The sequence below is a fragment of the Sciurus carolinensis genome, chromosome 3, assembly GCF_902686445.1.
Source record: "Sciurus carolinensis chromosome 3, mSciCar1.2, whole genome shotgun sequence".
NCBI lineage: Eukaryota > Metazoa > Chordata > Mammalia > Rodentia > Sciuridae > Sciurus > Sciurus carolinensis.
This window is the reverse complement of record NC_062215.1, coordinates 139629817-139651108: the sequence shown is the minus strand read 5'-3', so window position 1 is coordinate 139651108 and position 21292 is coordinate 139629817.

Genomic DNA, 21292 nt, shown 5'->3' with positions numbered 1-21292 from the left:
TGTCCAAGATGACTAACTTCCATCCTACCCTCAAAAAGTTACAGTCCTTTGATTTTAAAATATTTCTGCCTACAGGCAAATGTGGAATGAGGTCAAGATTTGAAGTCTAGAAACAAATTCAAATTGTGACTCAGTCTGACTGTTGTGTAACCTCAAGTCAATTACTTAAATTCTTTAGGTCCCAATTTTCTCATTTGTGAAATGAAGATAACAGCAAGAAAATCAAAGTTTTAAATAAGCAATAAACAATATATATAACCAACAGGATTTAAACAGAAAATACACCTAAGACCAGTGGCTGAGAACTAAGACCACTCTCCCCTAGGCCGTCTGTCATCAGAGTTGGAGAAGCCCATCCTCCCCATCACCAAATTCTCTGACCACCATTATCTGCTTCATTTTTTCATTGATTCCCAGTGATGTCAACCAACATAAAACCCCTGAATGCTATTCTTCCCCCACTTTCTAATCCTTATAAAGATCTCCACATACCCTGTTCTGTCACCTCCCATCCCCTGGTTCTGAAATCTCTCTACTGTGTCTTCTGGAATTCATATCCATTATTCATAAATAAATTGTACTAGTTATCAATAGATTTGCTGCATAATTATTAATAGATTTGTTGCATAGCAAGTAACTCCAAAAACGTGTGGCCTAAAACAAAAATAAGCATGTGTTACATAGTGGGGTTTTCACAAATTGGAAATAAAGCTTGACTAGACAGTTTTGGCATGGAGTCTTTCATGGGGTGACAGTCAGATGAATCCTCTGAAGGTCTGACCGAAGATGAAGGATCCACTTCCAACATAGTTCACTCACTTGCTGGCACTTGATGCTGATTGCTAGAGGAGGCAACTCTACTTTCCTCAAGAACTTTCCACTGAGTAGCTTGACAGTCTTCCAAGGCCTGATGGCTGATTCACCAAGAGCCAGTGACCTAAGAGAGCAAGGCAGAAGCTACAGAGCATTTCATGACCTTGCCTCAGAAATTACATGCCCTCACTGCTGCCGTGTATTGGTCACACAGGTCAGCCCGGATTCCCTAAGTCAGGGGACTAAAATGAGGCTCTAATAGCAGGATATGAGGATCAGGAGTGTCATCTCAGCAAAAGCTGCTGTACCCCCATTGAAACCATTCTCTGAATACTCCCTTCACCTTTTCATTCTCATCAAAACCCAACTTTCCCCTCAGGACATGCTATCAGCCTCCTAAATGGAGACTGCTGCTCCTTTTGTACCTCTCAGATCTTTAAGCCTAGAGAACAGTAGGTGCCATGCTTGCTCCTCATTATATTCAGACATATTTCTTTCCCTCATCCCTAAAAATGAATCTCACATCATCATACGGTGTCATACATTAGGATGCCTGTGACTTACCCCTCAGTTCTCTAGATGCTAGCTCCTGGCTCATGACCATATTCTGCAATAATACTCCTGCCTTGATTTCTAGAACTATGGGCACACAAGTAGACCATCATGCCCATACCCAGGCCTTTCAATTCCTTGAACTTCTTTCTCTTCACCATTGATCAGGTCAACCACTCTCCACCTCTAATCTCATAGCCATAGCCCTAGACCATATCTTTACCAATAAATGCAACTGTCTTTAATATTAATTTCATGCTTTCACCCTCTGACCATTATCTACTATCTTTTCTGCTCATTCCCTCTACTATCCTGTTCCCAGTAATCCTTCCAACTCACTTGGAACTCCAATCTGCCAATCCACCACCATTCCACTGACCCTTATCCCTTGATGTTATTGTTTTAGTCAGCTTTTTCACTGTTGTGACTAAATGACCTGATAAGCACAACTGTGGAGGAGGAAGAGTTTATTGGAGGGCTCACGGTTTCAGATGTCTTCGTCCATAGAAGGCCGGCTCCATTCCTCACGGCTCCAGGTGAGACAGGAACAACATGGCAGAAGAGTGTGACAGAGGGAAGCAGCTTACTTGGTGATCAGAAAGCAGAGAGAGAGAGAGACTCTGCTTGCCAGACACAAATATATATCCCCAAAGCCACACCCCATTCCCACCTCCTCCAGTCACACCCTACCACTTCAGTTACCACTCAGTTAATCCCATCAGGGATCAGTTCGCTGATTAGATTAAGACTATAACCCCATCATTTCTCCACCAACCTTCTTGCATTGTCTCATGTGAGCTTTTGGGGGACGCCTCACATCTAAACCATAACAGTTATCAGCCTCTTCTAACTGAGTTTAAATTTTATGACCCATCTTTATGATTTTATCCTTACGTAACTTCTGACTTCTCTGTCTCTTTTTCAGGTTTATCATACTTAGAAGACTGAAATCTTGGTTTAAATCTAACTCTCTGACTAAGCCAAACCTCCAACAAACAACTAAAAGTGACTGGAGAAAAACATACAATCATGTTGAATGGTCTCACTTTCAATTTATGATTGAATCCTCAAATACACTCTTAATGCTACTAGGATATCATACTTAATATTCCAAGAACATTCACTTTCCCATTCTCCTGCACAACTTTTCACTCTCACTTTTTTCAGATACCCCAAACTTTCTTCCTGTCTTCTCATTTCTTCACTGAGAAATTAAAATTAAAGACAACAGAAGAGACCTTCCAGACTTCACCACATACCACCTACCCAGCAGCACCTGCATCCACATACTCTGTTTGCACTATTGTTACTCTCCACAACTCCACACAAACCAGCCTTCCTGTTATGTACAAAGCAGCCTATCCAAGGACATCGTTCAACACCAGCAACTCTCATCTCTCTCTCATATCAATATTTCACTCTCTCCTGGATCATTTCCATTCAAATGTGTTCTGTACTTTCTTTCCTGCTATTCTCTATTCAACCCAGTTCAGTCCGATTTTTGCCTCACTGCACCACTGAAATCACTCTGAACACTACAGAGCCTATCTAACTGGCTGCTCAGTCCTCATTTTGGTTGCCTATCAGCAGCATTTGGCACAGGCGATCATTTCCTGAGACACTTTTTTCCTTTGCCTTCCAGGTTACCACATTCTCCTATTTTCCTGCTACCTTGCTGGCTGCTCCTTTTAATTCTCCTCTGCTATTTCTTCCTCTTCTCTCTGACCCTTTAATATTGCAATGCTCCAAATCTCAGACTATGATCCTGTTCTTTTCTCTAACTACACTCATTCTGTTGAGGATCACAGCAGCATTATGACTTTAAATACTAGTAATATGCTGTTGACCTCCATGTGTATCTCCACTCAGATCTCACGAGCTCCAGATTTGTATGTCCTCAGATATAAAATAAGCATCTTTAACACAGCATGTCCAAATCCAAATGCCTAATCTTATGGCCAGAACTGACTCCACCCTCACCTTTCTTTATTTCAGCTGATGGCAACTCCACCCTCCCCTTGATCAGAGGAAAACCTCTGAAATCCTCTGGACCTTTACTCTCGTTCATAGCCCACATCCAGTCCAACCACAGATCCTGCTAGCCGAAACTTAAGGCTTTCCATGACCTCTCTTTTGCCACCTGGTCCAAGTTATGGCCTCTCACCTTGCTACTACATCAGCCTCTTAACAGTTCTCCCACTTCCTCTTTTGCCCTTTACCTCAATATGGCAGCTAGAGTGATCTTTTCAAAATTTTCATGCCACTCTTCTGCTCAAAATCCCCCCACCTTCTTCTCATTTCCACAGAGCATAATATAATGGCTCACAAAACTAACAGGACTGACATCATCTAACATCAGCTTAACATATAGCAATTTAACATAGAATAGCTACTCCCCTTTGATCACTTATCTCCAGCACCACATTGCCACAACAATACAATGACACATTGCACAAATGTATACTACCAAACCCCACTTACCCTATCCCTTCCTTTCCACTTACTATCATTTATCTCTTGATAATTTACTTACTTTTTATTTTCTATTCACTACCTTCCCCAGATACTTTCTTTTTTTTTTATTGTAAACAAATGGGATACATGTTGTTTCTCTGTTTGTACATGGTGTAAAGGCATACCATTTGTGTAATCATAAATTTACATAGGGTAATGTTGGTTGATTCATTCTGTTATTTTTTCCCTTCCTCCCACCCCTCCCACTCCTCTTTTTCCTCTATACTGTCCTTCCTTCCTCCATTCTTGCCCCCCTCCCTAACCCTAACTCTAACCCTAATACTAACCCCTCCCACCCCCCATTATGTGTCATCATCCACTTATTAGCGATATCATTCGTCCTTTGGTTTTTTGAGATTGGCTTATCTCACTTAGCATGATATTCTCTAATTTCATCCATTTGCCTGCAAATGCCATAATTTTATCATTCTTTATGGCTGAGTAATATTCCATTGTATATATATACCACAGTTTCTTTATCCATTCATCAATTGAAGGGCATCTAGGTTGGTTCCACAATCTGGCTATTGTGAACTGAGCAGCTATGAACATTGATGTGGCTGTATCTCTGTAATATGCTGATTTTAAGTCCTTTGGGTATAGGCCAAGGAGTGGGATAGCTTCCCCAGATACTTTTTACAGTACAAAATGAAAGCTCTTGAAAAGCAAGGATCTTTCTAATATTCACCAACCTATCCCAAACCTATAAATACACATAACATGTTCAGTAAGTCCATAAGCGAAGTCTTCCAGGAATTTACAACTCACAGGTTTTAAATATAATCCAGAGTTCTATAGCTAATTAGTAGAAGACATAACTAAAACTTGAACCCAGACATCCTGAATATTGAATCGATCACCTGTCCACTATATTATTCCAACTTCCAAACAAACCTAAAAAAGCTCCTCAAACCCTTGAAACACCAATATTATTTTTAATTTTTATGACAATAAAATGTATTATTTTAATTAAGAAATTGATTATTAGCACAGATAAACATTTTTTATACCTCTTGACTGACCTAACAGAATTGGTGGTGTATTTGTGCCTGCAAGACTTCTGTTTTGTGGCTTAGAATCATTGCTTTCTTGGACCTCTTTATTTTCTCTTTAGTACCATTAGCAACACTAGCAGATGATTTTCTTTTATAGCCCATTTTACACAAAAAAACAAAGTTTTTATCACTTCAGAAGAGTCAGTGTGCATGATAATGAGTAGAAAACAACACAGTCAAGTTTAAATTCAGAGGCTGTGGCTGGACCCCTCCCTGCTTGTTAGTCATTCCAGCACATCAGTACTGCAAAGCCTGCAACTAAATTCATTCCTCAGCAAAATTGCAAATTGCTATATGTTAAGTTGCTTCAAAATAGTCAAAACTACAAATGTTGAAGCCTCAAATTGCAATAATCCATTGTAATTGGACTCAGTCATTACAACAGATATCATGAAGTAGAAGGGTGGGACACACAAGAGGACGAAAAATTTATGGAAACCAAAATACCATAATCTCAGTATTTAGAGTGAGAATTTTTCTGGGTTGGGCAGCTCTCTACTCCTCCAGGTGGTGGCAGTAGGAAGGTAGTAGCACAAACAATGAAAATCGTCAAAATTGAATATTTTAAATTTTACAACTATGACCCTTGTAAAAATAAAATGTGTCAAAATTTACATAACTCATTAAGGAGGGAACCAATAGGATGATAAAGGTGGTTCAGAGAGCATTTGGAAAACAGAGGGGTTGTAGAAACGGAAGGAAGAATTTGGAACAATTTACTTGATAATTTACTAGTTTTGTATCAAACTGGTCGATATTCTACAGGGCTATAAAGCCATAGACATTGGAACTATATGTACTATTAGACAGAAGTCATTTGCATCCCCACCAGACAAAACTCTATGTGTAGACATGTAACTTCACAGACTCTGGCCCCTAAACAAAAGGACATTCCTCAAATGAATCCTTGCATGGCCCACTAGGCAATGTTGCAATTTGACAGAAAGAACACATAACCTTCCTTTGCCAGATTTCCAATTATTTGTTGCTATTCTTTTAACAGAACTAAAGTAGGAGAAACTTCTATTTGAAAGTTGCCTTTAGAGAAATTTCTATTCCATTCCATTAGAAATATGTCTTGTCTTTGTTGAAACAAAACTCTCTCCTGACTCTTTTTAAAAGAGCCCCTCATACTATATCCTGTGTTAGCAATAGAGTATTTTGCTTGGATAACATATTTCGCCTTTAAAACAAGAACATTATTAATTAATGATTGAATGTATCTCATATTTCCATCTGCTTTATAATTTTTCTTAATTCAAAGCATGCGTCAACTGCATTTTAGTGAAGAAAAGCACCTTAGTGAGGAATCTTGGAGTGAAATTACATTCCATAAGCAATTTACTCAAGGTCACATTGAGAGTCTGAAGCTGAGCTCATACAGTGACTTGAAATTAAAACACAAAAATATATGGACCTATAACAGCTGCAGAATTCCAGCTTCCTATGGCTGTTCTAAGGACAGTCATGATCTCATAAGCCTCAAGTAATGCTCATTGGCCAGAACAGAGTCTGCATAGCAAGGAACTCAGGTTTAAGAATGAGTAACATAGAGGAGAGAAAGCAATATCTTTCCTCACTCATCATAAGGTTCATGGCTGACAGTCCTATAACAAAAAAGATTAACAAGGGAAAAGCTTAACAAATTGATTTAACAAGCTTTAGAGGTGACATCAGAGACCTCAGAAATGAAGACACAAAGACCCAGGGAAAATTCTGTTTTTATGGTTAGGTTTAATGAAGAGAAGACAGTCATGCAGAAGAATGATTGGTCAGAAAGGGGTGTGTAGTCAGGTGCCTTGACACATGCCTGTAATTCCTGCCTCAGACTGGGGAGGCTGAGGCAAGAGGATCACAAGTTCAAAGACGCTCAACAACCTCACAAGACCCTGAGTAACTTACCAAGATGGGTTCTCAAATTCAATCATAGAAAGGGTTGGGGATGTGGCTCAGTGGTTAAGTACACGTGGGTTCAATCCCTGGAGAAAGGAAAGAAAAAGAAAGAAAGAAAGAAAGAAAGAAAGAAAGAAAGAAAGAAAGAAAGAAAGAAAGAAAGAAAGAAAGAAAGAAAGGAAGGAAGGAAGGAAGGAAGGAAGGAAGGAAGGAAGGAAGGAAGGAAGGAAGGAAAGAAGGAAGGAAAGAAGGGAGGGAGGGAGGAAGGAAGGAAGGAAGGAAGGAAGGAGAGAAGGAGGAGGAGGAGGAGGAAGATGGAATGATCTAGTGGTAACAAGCTTGGGGAGAACTTGTCCTCTTTGTTCAGAGTCTTCTTTACCTCTCTGTGTCTTCATTCCTTTTAGGACAGACCACCTGTCATATAAGGGTCACATATGGGACAAGGTAGGGACAGGTCGGAGAACAGCTTTCTTGTTTCTGTGGATTTTTCAGCATCCATCACTTGAAATACTCAGGATGCCAAGATGCCATTCTTCAGAGTAACATGCTTTGAGCCTCAACAACAATTTTCTACAGTAAAAAGCACAGTAAAAGAAATAGGTTAATTCAACTGCTGTGAAGAAGAGGAGAAGGAAGAGATTAAAAATTAGGTATAATGCTATTTAAATTGATTAGATTGAAATTATTTCATCTTTTATAACTTTTTTATTCTTTCCTGATTTTTTTCTTCCAAGTTTATTTTTCCCAAAGAACAATCTGCCTCCTTGAGAAAAAAGAAACACTTTCTTTTAGAAAATAAGGCTGTATTGTTAAAATAATCCAGTTTTAGAAGAGATACATTATGAAACAACAACAAAAAAAGGATTTTGACTACTGAATAACTTTTGACAGCAGATTAGAATGCATGTCATTTCTCATCTTCTTTTTAATTCTTCTTATCTACAAATTGAATTTTGAATACAGGATGAGCTGATAGTGTTGAGAGAGTTTTGTTACTTATTTTAAAGTTTTTATGTCAGTCACAGTTATTATGCTTGGGCAATAGTATTCTTTCATCACATATTTGTGGAATACTGATTCTTCTTTCAAAGTACCTAAAATGATTCACTTAAAACCATTAAAACTGGGTATTTGGCATTGGAAAATGAGATTCAAGGAATGTTCAAAATTGATTGCTAATTACCACCTTGATTCTACAATCCCTAAAGTGTCTCTGAATAATAGACTTTACACAATTTCAAATTAATTCAAATCCATATTAATTTAAAATATATGTGCATGTCACATGGCACTTTTATACTGCTAGAGACAGAAAAGATGTAAGAAAAACAGGATAAACTAAACTAGAATGTCAAAATTCTGAAAAGTTTAGGGGTAGCTGTAATATCAAAGTTTTTTTTTTTTTTTTTCAGTTACATTTCAAGTTTTAAGCCTGCACTATCCTGTAATTATCTTAAATCCTAAGGGCAGGTTGAATGATTATCCTTCAGCCTGGAATATTCAAATTATATTGTTGATCAAAATAGTCTACATATCTTATTCAGAGTACTGAATTAAAAGCATTTTAAATGAAAGTGTTGATTTGTATTTAACTCTCTTCCTCAAGATTGTTAATAAGTATTCACCTCTCTAAATAAATGAGTATATTCAAATATTGTAAAGATATTTTGATAAAATTTAGACAGCTGAAGCCACCAAAGCCACATTTCCTAATAGTTTTCTTGCCACATTCAAATAATTTTATTTTCTCCTAAATGTACATTTGACTAAATGTAAACTAAAAAGAAGTATTGGTTTTAAGCAAGTGAGTGACCAGAGTTAGGGGCTTGGTGGCACCAACTCTAGTCTATTATGGGACAAGTCAGAAGGGCAGCAATCCTTCTGATTGAGAAAGCATCCCTGGGAAGCCACGCCCTTTCAAGACCAAGGGTTCTAGGGATGAGTAATTGGGTTAAAAGGGAGATCTTAGTTACCTCCTGAATCCCGGACTGGAAATAACTAGTCTCTGGAAAAATCTGTTACTAATAAACTTTTAATCATATTTTTCCTCTAATTTGGGGAGATTTCATCATCTCCATTCCCCCAGAATAAATGAAGTTTCTAGTTGTTTTTAAAAATGTGATAAATGGTCAATGATTCTGTTCATTATTTTTAACCTCTAAATTCAATCAGTATGTAGAGGGATGACTGGAGAAAGGGAGCTGAGATGCCCATGATGTAATATCAGACATGCTTTTGGTTACATGAAAGTCACAGGTTCAAAAATGTCCTTTGACCATTGAATCGTGTGTGTGTGTATGTTCCAGGTGAATTTTTTATCCTTTAGACTTCCTTAAAAGTCACTAGAAATTTATATCTTCAGTAGTATGTGCCATTTGAAAAGTAAAATCCCTTACTAGAAATTAGACACAAAGTCACCAAAGCCACACTTCAGCCTACTCTAGTGAATTGATAGACTAAGATGACTGTGCTATGCTGCTTCCCTGATACAACCTGAATTTCCTTTTTTTTTTTTTTTTTGCGGTGCTGGGGATCAAACCCAGGGCCTTATGCTTGCAAGGCAAGCACTCTACCAACTGAACTATATCCCCAGCCCTACAACTTGAATTTCTACATTAGCTGGGCATTCATACCGATTTAAATGTGAATGTTGGTGGAAATCAGCTGTGATTTTTGTGCCCACAGCTTGAAAAATGCAAGCTAAAATGCTACTTCTGATGGTTTTGTTTGTCCATCAGCTTCATAAGGAAGTGACAGAACAGAAAGGACAAATTAAAATGCCTTTTTAGATAAAGAAAATAAGCCCTAAACTATAAATGTCAAAGATAATCTAAGCCAAGGAAACATTCAAAAGCCAGCAATGACTTCATCACCTTTCACCTTACTGTCAACAGACACTGTATTTTTCAAATGGAATTACATAAAAATATGTTTATATGATTCTAAAAGAATGAAATATCACTATCTCAAGAGTTAATGCAATTTTTCAAGGTATACAGTGCCCTTAGGGATTTTAGATTAGAACATGATATGTGTATTATATACCCAAGGAAATTTGAAAAAAAAAATGTTAGGCTTGATGAAAAAATTGAGCAAATATACTGGAAATATGACCTGCCCTAAAGTTACCATTTATAATGAAAACAAAATCTGGGAATAAAGACTGAAGAAAGAGAAGTAATTTCACTATCTTGAAGATTGTCTATGGGAAAGTTAGAAATTGAATTTAGTAACATATTCTATACTATGTCAGTATGAAGTTCCAGATGTCCCAGATTTCCATATGATATTTAGTCTCTTTGTCAATGTTTTTTATTATTTTTTTAATGAATGGAAACATTGTTTATGTAAAAGAACTGAGAAATTAATGAGTATGACCTACTACAACAATATTGGTAGTACATATTTAAGGTATGAATCACTTAAAACATGTTTAAGTTACTCAAATTCTTGCTTTGAAAGAAAATGAGCCTGCATTAAAAAAAATAAATAAAAAGTAAAAATAAAAACATCTAATCACAAGGGAAGATGTGGAAGGTGGTAAGTATCCAGCAATACATATCTCATTTTTCCAGCCTCAGCCTCAGCCTCAGCCTCAACCTCAGCCTCAGCCTCCTGGTCTCTATCTAGCCAGTGCTGATTTGTTCCCTGGGAAGGACTGGTATGTTCCTTCTCATAGTTCACAGGTAGCAAAACCAGTTTAAATCCACAGATTTTCTTTTTCTACTTGTAAGCAGCAAATTTCCTGTAACCAAGGCAACTTGGCTGGTTCTGATATTGATTCTGGTTACCAGTTCCACAACAGTGTACTGTCCAAGGTTATATTTTACAACAATAATGAACATCTCGAGAATCGTACAAAGATCTTTGCTAAATAAGAGGAGATGCTTTGCATTCTCCTAGTTTTTTTTAATTAAACTTTCTATTTTGGAGTAATTTTAGATTTACAGTAAAATTGGGAAGATAATACAGAGCGTTTCGGTCTACCATTCACCCACCATTAATATCTTATATCTCCATAGTGCAATTTTCAAAAATTTAAAACCAACATTTATTCATACATTACTATTAACTAATTTCTAGATTTCTTAGAATTTCACCAGTTTTTCCATGAATATCCTCCAATCTATGGTGCCAGATTTCTTTTACTTGTCTTGCCTCCGTGGGCTCCCCTAGCCTATGAGAATATGCCAGTATTTCCTTGCTTTTTATGATCTTTATAATCTTGAGGAGTGCTGACCAGGTATACTGTGGATGTCTCCTGTGTTAGTCAGCTTTACTTCATGATGACCAAAATACCTGACGAGAACTACTTAGAGGAGCAAAGATTTATTTTGCCTCTTGATTTCGGAGGATTCAGCCCATGCCATGGTCTGCCTGCTCCAATACTTTGGCCTAAGGTAAGGCAGAACATCATGGTGGAAGGGCATGGCAGAGGAAAGCTGTATATCTCCTCAGCCAGGAAGCAGAGAGAGAAAGCCGGGTCGGGGCGGAGAAGAAGAGGCTGAGAAGAAGATAAACACTTCCAGACCTCAGAGACCTACTTCCTCCACTAGGTCCCACCTCCCAGTAATCTTTTCAGCTATCAATGGATTAATTCGTCAAGTGGATTAATCCTCATGATCCAATTATTTCCTAAAAACTCCATTTTTGAACCTCACTGTATTGGGGACCATGCTCTCAACACAAGACGTGGGGGGACATTCCACATCTAAACCAAAAAATCTCCCAATCTTGTTTTTCTCAGGATTAGGCTGAGATTATGAGTTTTTGGAAGCATAGCACACAAATGAAGTGACCTCTAATTTCACCTTATCAGAAGATACATCACAAATATCCCATCCACATAACCATCCACATCATAATTATCATATCCACATAACCATCATCATTTGGCTAAGGTTGTTTTTGGCAGGATTTTCCACTATCAAGTTCCTATTTCTCTTTCTCTAGAGTTTATTATTCTGAACTAAATCATTAAGTTCAGCCCACCCTCAACGCAGAGAAAGTTTCACCTCCTGGTGGAAAAATCCCCTGTATATACCAAGTGGAAGTCTTCTGTAAGGAAGATTAGTCCCTTCTTCAGTTACAAATTTCCCCACTTTTTTTCAATCATTTCATTCTAGCAGTATATATCCAAGCATGCTTATTTTAGAATTTGGGGTATAATCCAATACTACATACTTACTTTATTATTCCTATTGTTTCAGTTCCTGAGGACTGACTCTGAAGTTGCTTTGACATGACTCCATTCTTTTGTTTGTTTTTCTTCTCCTAAGTTTGGGGACCTTTTGTCTTTACACTAGATCATTTATTCTCTTGAGGATTTCATCTAGTCCCTTGGCTTAAAATGATATCTGTATGCTGACAGCCACCAAATTTATAGCTCCAGGTCAGCCTCCTCCCTGAACTCTGAAAGTGTGCTCTTCTGCTCCCTCCTAATTGCCATTTAGATATTTTATTTCAACAAGCCAAATCAGAACTTCTGATCTTCCTACCGACTCCACCCCAGTCTTCTCATGTCAGATGATGATAATTCCATATATCTTGCTACTTGTGCCTTATATTCGCCCAGCCATTCATCCATCCATCCAGAACTTCACCAACCCTGTCAACAGCATCACTGTCACCCTAGTCTAAAAGGCCTTCATTTTTTCCTGGGTTATTGAAAGAGTCTTTGCACTAGTCTCCTTGCTTTTATTCAAGCTCCTCTCCAGCACATTCTCGCATAGCTGCCAGGGTGCTCTTCTGAAACCTAAGTTGGATCATGCTATTCTGAACCCAACTCTTTATTGATTTCCAGTATTGCCCTTAGTAACAAAGTTCTCAGATCCAACTTCTTAAAACAAACAGGAGTATCCTGGATATCTGCTATGCTCCCCGCTTCCTGATGCCTGCAACACACACACACACACACACACACACACACACACACAATCCCCGGTGTAATTCTCTGAGTCCTTCTCTAACATTCCTGAGTCCTTCTCCTGACAGTGTCCACCTCATTCACCCTGTGGTGGCCACACAGGGCTGCATGCTGTTTATCTTTCCCACCAGGCATGCTGCTGCCTTCGAGCCTCTGCACGTACTGTTCTTTCTACCCAGAATGCCCCTCACTTTTTCTGCATTCCCTCACCTCCTTCAGTACTTCACTCAAATGTTACTTTTAAATCATTTAATGTACTTCATATTGTTAACTTCTGTGATACTTCTTTATGATAAATAAATTACTGGGAATTTTTAACATCAATAAAGTAACTGCAAATTTTTTAAAAAATTTAAATTTCAACCTCCCTCCCCGTCATTACCTATCACCACCTACTCAGCACCATCTATTCCACTTCTCTGATTTAATCCTTTGTATATCACATCATAAAACATCCTATATGTTCAATCCCCAGCACTGCAAAAATTTAAAAAATCCTATATGCTTTGCTTATTTATCTTTTCATTGTCTAGATTCCCCTCAAGAATATAAGCTCTTCTGAAAGCAAGATTTTTCTCTCTTCTTCATTACTGTACTTGCAGTCTTTGGAAAAATGCCTGCTCATTGTAGGAACTCAAAAATGCAGGTCAGAATCAATTTTACTTTTTAAGATCTTAATTTAGTCATTTCAAGGTTCTAGGCATTTCTCACTTTTCCCTGGAAGCTGTGACTTTGCTGTATTTGGGCATATGCCACGAGTCATGGCAACAGGGGGCGAGGTACTGAGTACATAGTCATCAAAGACAACAGTAGTGAGGCAGCAGAAAAAAATAAGAATAAATGTCTATACAACCACCATGATCTCCAATTGAGTATTCCACGCACTCTGCAACCTCTTCATCCCTGCTGTGATGTCCATTCCGATCAATGGATTGATCATCTCACCCTCAGCCCCACATCTGACACTTTTTCAGAGATAAGGAATGCTCTGCCCCTAAGGAACCTGCCTCTAAGCCCATTTGCCTGTGGCCTCTCACTGAAGGGTCACCATGCCAGCACCCTGCCAGCCAGTGCATTCACCAAGGAGCTGACTGTCTCCTTGGGCTGCATCCTTGAAAAGGAGCCACAGATTTCTATAGGATCCACCAAACTTTCTGCAGGACCGTGTTCCAACTCTATCTTGAGGGAAGGGAAGCTGAGCACTTAGTCACCTCTTGAAAATTCTTTCCTTCTCTTCAGCACAGAAAATTTGTATACCTCTTCCCTGTGTTGGGGAGGTAGTAGTCTCTCATGCCTGTGGTTAATGGATGAACTTCACATTTAAAGTTGACATTCAAACTTGATATTCAAAGTAAAAAGTATGAAATTCAGAGGTGAAGGAAATATCTTCTCTCTTCAAGTTTCTTGCAAATTTAAAGCAGCAGAGCTTTCAAGATGTAGTTCTACAGTGCATTTTTCAACGTATTTAGAAATGTAAATGTGTTTTTTCTTCTATACTTATTCTTCTGTAGCTGGCCATGTTTGGAGCTAATGTTGCCTTGAAGGACTTTAGCTCAATAAGGAAGCTGGATACTTAGGAGATAAAGTACACCCAGGTAAACCAAAACCACCTTACTGGTTCCCAAATGTATTTTGCTATCCAGGATATTCTGCTCTAATTTTTATAAAAATTCAGAAATGCAGACTACCTAACTAGTTTCTAAACAAAGTAGCCAGAAGGGTTTCTCTTGTACTAAACCCTGTGTCAGGAGAGCCCAGTCTGACTTGCCCAAGGTGATGACCAATAGTACGCAGTTTTCTTGTTCTATGTTGGAAAAGACGTAGCAAGGAAACGGTGATCACCAATACTAAGTGCTATGGAGTACAGGTCTCCAAAGAGAGGATGCACAGTCCAGGCATTTAAAAAAAATATTAAAACTATTATTTCCATTTCTAATCTATCAAAAGATAAATAATAGAGTAGTTAAGCTTTATTATTATTTTATATACCAATTGACCCTGGCACCCTGCTTCATTCTGCAGGTCAGGCAGCCCTATGCACATTAAATTCCTAATGTGTCTTGGGGGAAGGTGGGAACATCATGGAGTTACAGTGGCTACTGCAGGTTTCTTTGCCTTCAGCATATTGAAACATATTGTAGTTAACCTGAGCCTGGTAGAGCAGCCAAGTTCATCTAAAATTAAATTTGCTGATGTGGCTTTTTAATAAGGAAATCGGTCCCTGTAAATTAATACAGCACTACATATCAATCATCAGAGAAAGCTAGTTAAAAATCTCAGGAAATGATACATCCTGATACTTTACCAAACACTGTAACAACTTTCATAGTAGTATATGGTTATCTTGTTTTAATTAAACAAATCCTTAAATGTTTGGTTAGTGAGTTAAAGGAGATGACACAAGGCAATAATGTATTAAAGATGATACTAACCAAGCAAGCAGAAGTAAATTCTAAAATGGCAGCAGAGACATTTTGTTAGAGAGCTCTGACTTAGCCCCAGACAGATAAAAACAAGGAGAACTAATCCAGAGGTTCCCAAATTTTCTCAGTCTATAACATTCTTGGTGTCTCAGTGGTTTTTTCATGACACCTCTAGACAAAAGTAAATAAATAAATACCCAAGAATTCCTTTACTGAGTAGTTAGGTCCAAAGAAACTACCAATTATCTCTTTCCTAAGAACTTAGTAACCACTTGAAAAAACAAAACACAAAAATTTAGAGTAATTTTTATCTAATTCTTTAACAATAGCCATTTAATTACTGATAGAATTATGCATCTGTTGAAGACTGCACAGCTCCCCAAACCTTGGACTTTAGTTGGAGACATCACCTTCATTTGGACATTTCATTTTCAGGATGCAGTTGCTATTTATCCCACGAACCACAAAAACCCAGAATTGCAATATAAATATGATCATTGAAAATAAGATAATGCTGCCGAAAGTTGAAAACATGAACTACTTTGTGCCAGTGGTTCCTATCCTGTCCTGTGGATGTTGAATACCAGTGTTTCACTCAACAACTTAAAAGGTCTCACTGAACCCTATGAGTTTGCTACAGCCACCCTGGAAAAAATGTCTGAGTCCATGTCAAGTTCAGCAAATGCACAAGATAAGCCTAGAGTATTTTCATCTATAAATTAGAAGGAAAAGATCCCCTCAAGACGATGAGGATTGGGGCTGAGGTTGTGGCTCAATGGAGAGCACTTGCCTAGCATGGGTGACACACTGGATTTGCTCCTCAGCACCACATAAAAATAAATAAATAAATAAAGGTATTATGTCCATCTATAACTAAAAATATTTTTTAAAAAAAGACTACAAGGATTATATCAAAGAACTTTAGAACCAACTTAAAGAGGTTCTTGACTAATGATGGAAATTTTTCAGCAGCATAATAATAGCTTTCATGGACTGAAACATAACAACATGCATATATTCCTCTGCTCATAATGGTGCTTTAAAAGTTGAATTGGTTGTATTTTAAGGACATTAAGTCATTATTTTAAAGCTAGTAAAAGAAAATAATCTAGTATTTTTCCTACTTTTTCTACATGAACTGTGTGTCACTGGGTAGTCAAACAGTAGGTGTAGATGTTTCTCTGTAAGTATTTCAGTTAGCGAATAAAGAAAAAATGATATAATTTTAGAATATTACCACTTTATAACCTTTAATAATTTATGAAATCTAGACATTGATTATAATTGAATGCTTTAGAGAGAGAGAAATTCAAACAACACTATCCTCCTACATCAGAAAAATGAAACATCTATGAAGTAATCTTGCCAAAAAAAAAAAAATCAAGCATGATCCCAATGGACCTTCAAGATTCAACTATTTTTCTCAGGAAAGAGAGGAGACAACAGAACACGTTCAAGGACACCACAGGGATGCAATACAAATTCAGTTTAGGGAAACCCTAAAACCCTGTTTCTTTAGCAAATAAATAGCAATTTAAAAAGTGGGTAAGGGCAAGGAGAAATACCATGGGACTTTAGGGTGTGGTAAAGGTAGCATGTCAAGTGTTTAAAGAAAAGATAGGAGAATTATTATCAGGCATTGAGAAAAATGAAATTAATCACTTATACTGAAATATACTCAAGAAAATAAAATATTTAAATAATTAAAACATGAATTACTAGAAATATATGCAAACAATTATTTTTTCATTCGCGCAATAATTTATTGGCATGGAGAGGGCCTTTCTAAGGAAGATGCCAAACCCTAAAATCATAGTAGGAAATGTGAATTAATCTGACTACACAAAAATTTTAAACTTTTGTAGCAGAAAGCATACCACAAAAAAAAAAAAATTAAAAAATAAACAAATTGGAGAAAAACATTTACGACACACATATCAGGAAACAAGTCAATTTCTTTAACATTTAAAGAACTTAAAGAACTCTTTAAAAATTGTAATTAGCACACACACACACACACACACACACATACTTCAAATCGATGTGTGAAACATCGGTGTCCAGAAAAATAATTTTACTGGGAGATATAGTGTAGCTTTGTTTAAAATAGACAAATTCTGAAAATACACGACCAGAAAATAAAGAGAAAGAGAGGAGAGAAGGAAGGAGAAAGGAGGGAGGGAACACATAGATTAATAAAAGATAATTTTTTTATATTGCGGACATTAAATGATGATTCAAACAAAAATCATTTTCAAAAAGAGTTATATTGATGAAACAATTGAAAATTGAACAATAACTGAACATTTGGTGATAATGGACAATTAGTGTTAATTTTTTACCCTGAGAGGATTTATGTTTTAAAAGCCTTTATCTTTTAGAGGGTTATACTGCAATGTTTGTAGATGAAATTATATAATGTCTGAGATTTCTCTGGGAAATAAATGTGGGAAAGAAAGACATAGATAAGATAGACTCCATCATGGATTGAGTGATGTTAGGTATTAAGTATGTGTCAGATCACAAAATTATTCTATTTTACTATACATTCGAATAAAATGGTCTTATTTTATTTTGTAAATAAGTAAAGCCCAAAGAGGAGACCATATGGCCTGATTCAATTCAATTCAAACTCCAGAGTAAACTGCCTACATTCAAATTTTAGCTCCATGAAGCAACTGCCTGAGCAAACTCCATTTAAATTTTCTGATCTGAAAACTGAAAAACATAGTAGTACTCACCTCACTAGATTGTCATGAAGATAGTGTTGAGATAAGACCACAAAATGGACAAATAATGTCAGTGGCTCTTATTTCAAAAAGCCATGATATAAGAAATAATTCCCCTTATTACATATAGTGTTAGTTTTAATTTTTCCCAATGTCATACTTGTGAGTATGAGTAAGTATCCCATCAGAATCTCAGGACAGAAGAAATATTTAAAATTTGATGTGGAGGTTCCGGCATGCTTGCCATAGGAGGTCATGCTACTGCAGATTATTACTCAAGCTGTTTTAGAGAGATCCACATGGCAAGAAGCCAACAGCCAGGTCCAACTTGGCAGCCACATGAGGGAGTCACTTTGCAGGTGGGTTATCTAGCCCCTGTTAAGTCTTCTCACGGATGCTGCCCAGGTGGGCACCTGATTTAAGCTCACGAGAAACTCTGAGCAGGATACCCTGCCAAGTCATTTTTCTGATCCACAAAAAATAATAAGCACTGTGAGAGGCAATGAGTACTTATTTTTAAAGCCACCAGCGTTTGGGGTAATTTGTTACACAATAATAGATAACATATACATATAAAGATATGTGAACATTAAAATTCACTGGAAAATATAAATTCAGCTATAAAATGCTATCCTAGCTTGCATAATTCTCAGAAAAGTGTTCCAAAATGAACTTCAAAGTAGTTCCTCTACAAAATTAGTACTGGTCATAGTTAATATATAGACCAATTAGCACATAACACATTAAGTGCTGGACCAAAAAAAATATTATGTTCTTTACTTTCTGAAAATACAGTATTCACCTGTTTGAAAACAGAGTGTGTTCTTGAAAAAATATTTGATTAAAACCATCTAATGTAAAGTACAGATAGAACATGGATCGTCAGCAACAAACCATTCTTCATGGCATGCGTGTGTATTTTTGGTGTGTGGTCAAATTTTTTTTGCTCAAGTGATCCCAGTATTTTTGTTGGAACCATCTGGCAATACTATTTCCAAACATGCATTGGAAGCTCCAGTATGGAACTTTGCATGGAGCTATGCAAATAAGGTCAGGGATAGTTAAAGCTATAAACTATAATTGATGAAGGCTTCAGTTGAACAGAAGGTCTTCTATTTGCCAAGCACTGTGCTAGATGCTTGAAACAGAAAATCAAATGTGGACATTTAAAAAACTCAGAATCTGAAAACTCCTTTCAAGTATTGAAGAACTGATACAAGGGACTGATGGATTCAAGAAGGATGTGTCAGAATGAAATGACACAAAGAACTAAAATGATTAAAGACAAAGGCCAACCAAGTCTTTTATGACTTCCCTGCTGAAAGAGATTAGAGGCTCAATAAACAAGATCACAATACCTATTGCTTTGGGATGTTCCTTGTATAAATTGTTGAGTAAACTGAGCCTTCAATTAACTCTAATTCAATGAAATTGATTCTATCATCCCTTATGTTTTTAACAACTATAAAAACTGTACTTGGGAAATATTTATACAGAAATATATATAATAAGTCACACCAGCTGTTTTTAAATCCTCAGAATTTAAAAATACAGACCATTTAGTATACATACATATCCCAATCCCACTAATTCCTCTCCTAAGAAGATAGTCTAAAGAAAAATATTGCATATATTCCCAAGAATACAGGTAGAGAATACTCTTGGCCCCATTGGGGTTTTTTTGTTGTTGTGGTGGTGGTGGTTATTTTGTTGGGGGCGGGGGTGTTGTTTTGTTTTGGTTTCAGGGACTGAACCCAGGGGCACTTAACTGCTAAGCCACATTCCCAGCCCTTTTAAAAATATTTTAGAGACAAGTTCTCCCTAAGTTGGTTCAGAGCCTTGCTAAATTGCCAAAGTTGGCTTTGAACTTGCAATCCTCCTGCCTCAGCCTCCCTAGAACATAGAACATAGAATGTCTTTCCAACTTCGTAAGTTGCCTATTTCTTTTTTTTTACTTTTATGTTTGTTTATTTTTTTATTTTTCCTAGAGGTCACAGAACCATTCCTCCATCATTCTGAGACCACTGGTGTGGGCTGAAGTGAGCTTAATCTGACTGAGAGGGAAGAGTGAGCATGTGGCCCAGATGCCATCAGAGTAACATTGTTGGGTTCAGGAGTGGATCTATGTCCTCACTGGGACCAGTGAGCATCACCTTTGAATAGTGTCTGGATTAGAAAAGAGAGACACTATTTCCGATGGTATTGCTAAAGTAGAATATAAGGTTGCAGTTATTCAGGAATAGCCTGAAAACAAAGTCAATGCTTGCTTTTTCTTAAAGCAAGTCAAGAGACAGAGGGACTCAGGTTCCTGACAATAATCTTTACAAACCAGAATCCAGCTTTGCTTGATCTTATTGCCTGAAGTCCATATATTGTCTTCTTTCTCTGTGCCAGTTCAAGTCGAACATTTATCACTTATAACTGAAAGAGGCAATGTGGCTAATAAAATATCTGTTATAGAAGCCAGAATTGGGGACAGGCAGTTAGTGTAGAAATAGGCGGTAAAATCAAGGAAATGGAGGCCATGAAAGTCATCTGCCTCTGGAAGTTGGAGACTTCCCCTAGAAGAATGTCAAGGATCTCTGGAACCCATTGATTACCAAATTTACCTGCCCTTATCAAGGACTACAGGCCAGGAACTGCTAATTAATGCCCCCTGGGCCCTTGCCTGGCTGAATCACTTTGGCTCTCCCTCTGCCCATTTTCTTCTCACTTTATGCATCTCACCTGCAAAACCAGGCCTAGTCACATAGGCAGGAAGGAGAGATAAGGGGGGAGAGAACTGGAGAACAAAAGAGTTGTTAGGCTATAAAAGATGTAGGGTGCCTCACTTCTTGGGATTCTAAAACATCAGTCATGGCCCCCTTCTCCCTCCTGGAGAAGTCTGTATTATTACTACTTTAAATAAAACCTGCTTAGTGTGTTTGCCTTGGCGTGCTTCTCTAGTGTTCAAACTTCAACATTACAGGGAGCAGAACTCGTCACCGGTAAATGGCGGTATCATTATTACTTTAGAATTTCAGATAGAGCATGAATCCATTGTCATAGAATCATTTCTGTATTTCTCTATTCTGTCTTACTGTCTCTTATCTCATCTGGATCAAAATCTTGAAATAAGTGAAAGACAAAGCAGGAAATGTTTAAGCCCTTTTCTCCCTAGAGAGAGCTCAGAAGAACAGTCTATGCACATCACCTTCCCTAGAAACTCATTTGCTTCCATAGCTGGACAAGAGGACCTTTGCTTAGGACGTGCAATTAAACTTACAGTTAGGATTTCAGATCAGAAAGAAATAGCTCTCTGGGGTTGCTTCTTTCCACTCACTAGACGCCATTCCATATGTAAAGACTCCTTATAACAGTCCCTTTCTTTTCCTGAACACAAAGATC